The sequence below is a fragment of the Tursiops truncatus genome, chromosome 12 (assembly GCF_011762595.2).
Source record: "Tursiops truncatus isolate mTurTru1 chromosome 12, mTurTru1.mat.Y, whole genome shotgun sequence".
NCBI classification, from domain to species: Eukaryota; Metazoa; Chordata; class Mammalia; order Artiodactyla; family Delphinidae; genus Tursiops; species Tursiops truncatus.
This window is the reverse complement of record NC_047045.1, coordinates 33,944,791-33,951,821: the sequence shown is the minus strand read 5'-3', so window position 1 is coordinate 33,951,821 and position 7,031 is coordinate 33,944,791. Positions and strand designations below refer to the sequence as shown.

The 7,031-nt window shown below is 39.3% G+C and overlaps 1 pseudogene; it reads right to left on the bottom strand.

Moving 5' to 3' along the window:
• Positions 1-2,832: 2,832 nt before the first annotated feature.
• LOC101317914 (poly(A) polymerase beta-like) lies at positions 2,833-4,740 on the bottom strand (annotated as a pseudogene).
• Positions 4,741-7,031: the final 2,291 nt, after the last annotated feature.

The window sequence follows — 7,031 nt, the reverse complement described above, 5'->3', positions numbered from 1 at the left end:
TGTCAAGACCATGAACAATAACAAAACCAGACTGGGATACAGAATTACTCAGAACAGAAAGAATTTCAGTAGCTTCCTAACTGTGTTGTCTTTTTAATATCTTGGTCTAAGATTTAATATTAGTAACAGGATTACAGTATATATTAGTTCTGTCTAGTGTTTGTATACATAGATGTATTATAGATACATAGTATATATCTACATATTGAATAAATATGGATTATTTATCTGCCTATTTGTATCTATATGCATATGTATATAGTAAAGTTTAAATTGACTCAAAATTTACCAAATTCTCATTTTTTGAGGGTTCAGTCTTTTTAATTTATTTGCCTTTATAGTGTTTCAGTTTTTTCAGATATATTCAAAGATTGACTGGGTAGACAGATTTCAACTAATAAGTACAAAGCATTTTAGAAACTTAGAGTGGTTAGCCCAGCTAAGTAGTGGTTTTTATAAATGAAGCATTATGTTTGGGTTTGTTATGTTTTAGAACACATTAAGATACAAATTATAGACAATAGTAGAAAATCAAGAATATTTAAAAACGATGAGAATTTAATCATCTAAAATGTATACAGAGGTCTCAGCATATTGTGTTTTCCTAAAGTAGAAACCTATGTCTTCCCTGGATTTCCATGCTCCTCTAAGGCTTGGTAGGACTTAAGTTATTTCTTTTATACTATATGCTCCAATAATCATAAAGCTTAGTCGTGATTCTTTGTCCAGCTTTGGATTGACACATATGAGTGTATCCAAATGAATGCATTTTATTAGTAATCAAAATTAGCTCAAAATACCACAAATGGAACCAATCACTTTCAAAACAAAATATGTTCTTTCTATCCATTTCTTATCTTGGCTGGTGTGCTCAGAATGTAACCAGTCACCAAGTCCAGAAACTTGAGTAAAATCTTAAATTCCACATTCATCTTTACTCCACTATTTTAGTCAGAGGTTCTGATTCACTTACAATTTCTGTTTTATGATAATCTTGGTCTACTCCACTTCACTTGGCAATATTCCCTTTAATAACAAAGAAAGAGAAATTGTAAGCTTAGTTCAAAGTTTATGTAAAATGTATTTTCACTATTTTAGCTATCTCTGTTTTCAGTCACACATGTTCTAAAAGCACCCACAGCCTCCAGCATGCTTTGAATATCCTGTGTCCAGAAATGGAGTCTATCCTGTGCACTCTCATCTCCTCCATTGCATTAATAGACTAGTTGTAATGCTTTGGGAATTTGGGGGGGAAATAACTCCCAGGGTGGTTCTGAACTGAAAATGTCTCCCAATTGCACGAACTCTGTCAGATAACCCCCCTAGGTACAACTTCTGACACTTTGTTCAATAATCACTTCATGCCCACTGCATTTAGTCTTCATTCTTTTTTTTTTTTCTTCAAGTTTTAGCCCAGAAATTCCAAAAAATATATTTGTACTGGTCAAGAATAGAGTTACAAGTGGGGAAAAAACCCTCAACTACAGTATGAGGATCGTTGATTAGCATACTTCAAACGTAGGAAACTGTAGGAAACTGACCCAATGTCACTACTGGAACCAAGGTTTCTCTACTCTGTTTCTATTTCCCTTTTGTCTTTACTTCCCTGTCATATCACTTAATTCTCCAAGCATGATAAAGATACTCTGAATGGTTGTGGAAACACTTTCCTAGAACCCTAGGTTTATAGTCTAAGAGCATTAGAAAAAGGTTGTTTTCTATCATCCATGCTTAGAAATACGCTGGGGAAGATCTTTGATCACCTGACTTAGTTCTATACCCACAATCATAGGCTAATTAACACGGCTATGTGTGTAAGTTTTGTAACCAGGAGAATGAATAGAAAGGCAGACACAATTTTTAGCAACTGTACTAGTTATAATAAATATATTTTATTTCAAAAATATGTTCAGCATATTTTAGATTTTTTGATTTTGAATGTTACCTTTTGTCAACACATATTTATAAAATGTGTTGTATGTGATTCTTCCATTTATTTACTGCAACAGAAAGGATAAATAATCCCTTTCTTCTGCCTCTTGGTATATTTAGTCCTACTGCGTAAGGAAACAGCAGAAAAAAGACATTACCTTATTTATCCTTGTTCTTCCGGTAGTGACTAGTGATAAAGCTCATAATGAATGAATATATAGTCACTGATGCTAAGGTCATCATGGCATAGTATTTAAAGATGTGTGCTGAAAAGTCTAGCAGGCCTGATTTTATTTTTTATTTTTTTCCTGATACCAGTTTGTATTGCAAACTTTCCCCAACAATGCATCAAACATCAGTCCAGTCCCGATGTCAGTCATGGGTACAAATATAGCTGGAGGGTTTTTTTCCTCTTAAAGGGCAGGAGTCCTTTGAAATAGTTAGCATCACTGTGGCTGACACATAAATAATCTGACACATTAATAACAGTACTTCTAGCTTCACATACTAACCTGGACTTCTGATCAAGATTAGCCCAATAAAGGAAGTCATCCGATAAGCCTAACAATTCTATTTTGAACCATATCTAGTTTGGTACCCTTCGTCCTCCTCCTTTAGCATTTGAAGACAGCAGTCTGAGTTGGCAGATACTGTTTATGGATGCTTGAGGTTGTTTTTCTCAGTTCAATCTGTTTCAGTGAATTCTTGATGATAGAAATAAGATTTGCGGGGAGAGCAGGGGTACTGAGAAGGTCTGCACTGGATGTTCCCCATGAGGCCAACAGAGAAGCTGCTGTCTGAATAGTTTCCAACTGAGTCACAGTTGTCTCTTGATGAGACAAGTTCATCTTCTGCTCTGGTTTCCTTGGTCCTTTCTTCTTTGTAACGTGACAATGTCCTCTAGACTCCTGTGATAGGATTAGCTATGTTTGCTGCTGTGCTCCCTGGGTGGATGGTTGACCACACATGTTGAGGAAACAACTCTGGCGACCATGGGCTTCGGTGGTGGAGAAATAGTTGGTTGTGGGGCAGTCTGAGGGATGCTTTTGCTGGACGCGCCCCTGGGCTGTCACTGGGATTTGCTTGTTGCAAGAAAACTTTGGGAACCTGTACGCTGGTCACAGATGCTGCCGTCACAGCTGGGGCAGGACTGCTTCTACCCTGAGCACTGCCAGTCACTGGGCCAGTCTTCATAGAGCCAGGAAGTGAAGACACAGATGTGCTGTCTTCACTGTCTACAGACAGGTCGAGGCTGCCATCATCCAAAGCTGTTAATCTGACACCTTCCGTCGAGTGTGTTTTCTTTTTCTGAAGCACGTGATTAGGTAGTAGTTGATGAAGTTCCTTTCTTCTCAAATGCATTGCAGCAATTTTCATAATCCATCTCAAACATCTTGCTATTTATCGCTTGCCTATAAACTGTATCTGTGAAAGACTGGATATCATAAGTGAGATCAATATTGAGAACTTCAGAGTTTTCTGGGTTTTTTAACACTAACCAATCACCCACACTGTATGAAATTCTTCCTTGTCAGGATTTTCCTTGGGTGCTGGAAACAACTGAGGATTCACATGTGCCAGTGTAATAAATTCATTCTTCTCCAAGCTTCCAACCAGGATTCGGATTTTTGATTCCACCAAGCCTGCCCATTTTAGATGTTGTTTTTCTGTTGGTGCACTTGCTAGAAGTGCAATATAATGCTTGTACTTTTGAAAGAAGCTGGGAGCTTCAAAAAGTTTGGACCGATCTGCCTTACTCAGCAAAATCTCATGTGTGATAGCAAGCCCTTGCTTACACTCCTCGATCATGACCATTCTTGTTGAAACAGACACGTGGTAAATGGAGTTCTTCTGTGGGTAAGCTGGTGTAATTATAGGCATGAAATGGTACCTATCGCTGGGATTTACTCTCGGGTCCCAGATAGGCAAATTAAGATTTCGTTTTTCAGACTCTTTCAGTAGCACTGGATTTGGCCATTCCCATTCAGAAAACACCAAGAAAAATTTACATACAAGAGTTGACGCTATTGCCTTTGGGTAAAGCTGGCAAGTTCTTGCTCCTAGCATCGCCCAGGAAACACCTCCTAGGAAACCTAATATATTGTAATAGATATTGTGGCATTTGGCCCACGACTTGATGGCTCTCAGAGTTAATCTGAAGTTGTCAATGTTTGGTACCAGATGTAAAATCTCATCAGTTACCCAGCAACCATTAAGACTTATTATGCATCTAATATCTAAATTTTTAAGCAGACTGTCATCTCTTAGGTCCAAATCTTCCAGAATAGTCTGCAGTGCTAATCTTGCAAACAAAATATCAATCTCTATCCCACTAAAACACAGTTTGATAACTGGTACAAATGTCTCCTCAACAGCCCTTAAAACCTTTACTTCTTCATGTAGTTTCAATTTATCATAGAAGTAGGTGAAAAAGTCGCTTCGATCAACACGTCTTGGTGCCACGCACAACGTGTCAATATCTGCACCCTTCGTATGCACCCCTAATCTATAAGAACCGTAATGTAAAGATTTTCCCTCCAACATTTTCAATTACAGCTTGTGGAAAACTCTTGCTTTCACTGATTTCTCGTATCCATTCCTTTACCAGATTATTTAATTTCTCCCAAATTAAAATCCTACGCTACAGTTACTCTTCCTCCTCAAAAACCCCAAAGGGTTTCAATTAATTTCTGGGTGAGTACGCAGTCAGTCTCCCTGGGGGGGTGCTAAACTGATGGGGGAGGGGATGCCATAGTGCTTGGGCAGCGGCGGAGTCTGTTATCCCGGGGTGGTCACCGGAAACAGCATCACCTCTAGCGCTGGCCCCGCCACGCCGCGTCCGCGCCACCGCGACCTCCGCAGCCGCAGCCCGGGTCATGATCCGCTGAGGCGGGAGGGGTGGGGCTCCTACCAGCCCAGGTCCGACCCGCTCCCGCCACTTCAAGCGCCTCTGCGCCATCCCCTCGGCCCCAACACGGTGCCGGGACCCTCGCCGCTGCGTTCTAGCAGGCCTGATTTTAAATGCTAGCTACGCCACAAACTACCTGGGTATAATTAGGAAATACTAACGAAAGTATGCAGAGGTTCTCTTATGCCACGATGTGTTCTACACACTTGGGATATGTAGGAACTAAGGGTTAACTTTTCCAAAGTGGATTCTCTGCAGGTTGGTCTCCTACAAATGTCCACGGAGGCCAACCATTGTTCTGAGGGAGCCACGCCTGGATGAGGCTGAGATGGAGGATCTTGAAACTGGCCTGACATGTTACGCAGAGGCAAGACAAGGCTGGGAACCTAGCCTCCAGATTACACCATGATGGTTGCCCACACTGAGCACGCATACATACATAGCTCATACGTAACTATGAGCATACATAGTTCCTCCGACTATGTACGCTGAGCTGGGAGATCAGCACTGGAGCCGAGTGCCTGCCCACTGGAGTGCTGTTCAATCCCAATTCTAATCAGGCCAGGGAAGGGATGATGATTTCTTAATCATGCGGTCTAAATAACCCCACAGTCTAAGGGTTTGGTCCTTCTGCCAGAGTCTAGCAACTGTTCCTGTGCTATTCCTAGGCTCTAACCCAAAAAGTAAGTGGTTACAGGGGATCCACACTTCTACCATTGACCCAGACTCATAGTTTACCCCCAAAATTGTTCCATCAACTCAACTCTGATGTGTGTGTTTGTTCTCTGACATCTATTTGACCTTGTTCACTTGATATTATATTCACAGTTGTTTTTGCTCATTTTTCAAAATACTTTTCTACAGGTAAACTCACAGCCCAGCATTCTAGCTTCCCTCCAAGGCTACACAAATTTTCTCTTCTGTCCAAAATATCCTTTACCTTTGCTCAGTAAACACCTATTCCTTAGAATCCAAGTCAGGTCACTTTCCCAAGTCACTTTCCCTTTATGCTTTACCTTATTTCCCTGACAGAAATAGATGGAGGTAATTGCTGTAATTTGTAACAGTTTTGTAGTTTCTATGTATTTCTAGAGAAGAATATAAAAATTATAATTTTAATTATTTGTTTGCATGATTTGCCTCCTGGAGCAAAATATGTTTTTCAAGGGTAGGCAGCATTCATCTTTTTATCCCTATTCCTTAGCAACATGTCCAAACTAGAATAGACGTTTGACAAATTTGTGGGAATGGAAATCAGCATGAAATCACCACTCAAAATCCACTGTGACAGAAATAACCAAAATATTTAGATAATAAAGTTCAAAGCTACATTTCGAATGAAAATAATGCCACCATCTGGCTCATCTCAAAGAAAAGAGAAAAGCAATCTCTCAGAGTACTGATTACAAAGTCAAAATGCATTTAGTAACTGAGAGAAATAAAAACTTTACCAGTAACATTTCCTTAAATTGTCACTCATTATTTTAAAATGGCATTGGAAAACTTGAGCTTGAAAAACTATCTGGTTAAATTTTCATGGTAGTTGACAGACCATCTGAGTATACTGAATAAATGGCCTCACTTGGTCACAATACCTGACCCACTGTTTTAAACCAGTACCTGTAATTCCTGTCACTTGTATCATTTATTTAGTTATGTATTTGCATCTTCTTCAGAAGTAGGTAGCTTAATAGCAATGACTGATTTAAAAATATGATTTTTATCCTCTCATTTATCCAGGAAAACATCTCCCTGAAATTTGTAGCTTGCAATTATTTCTGAAGTGAGTGTCATATCTTGTACTCTATACCACATATTTTATTTTTCATAAACAGTTATCTTCCTTCTACACCACACTGCATATTTTTAGATCATTGATAACAATTTACAAATATATTAGACATTTAGATTTCTCATTTTGGAATGTAGGTATGAGATCCAAGCAAATAGAATAAATGGAAGTTGTCCTTTTTCAAATGGCAATAATTATATAAATAGATATGCAGTGAAAGTACATCAGGTGGGAGGAAAGCCCAGAGAAGTTGCAGAACCAATAAAGGAAAGGCAGCTGCCCAGTATTCCTGAGGGGCACTTGAATGCAGGGAATACGTGTACCGAGTGTGCTAAGAGTGCACATTTTCAACAACAGAGACACTGCATTTACACTGAAATTAAAATAAGCACAAGAGGG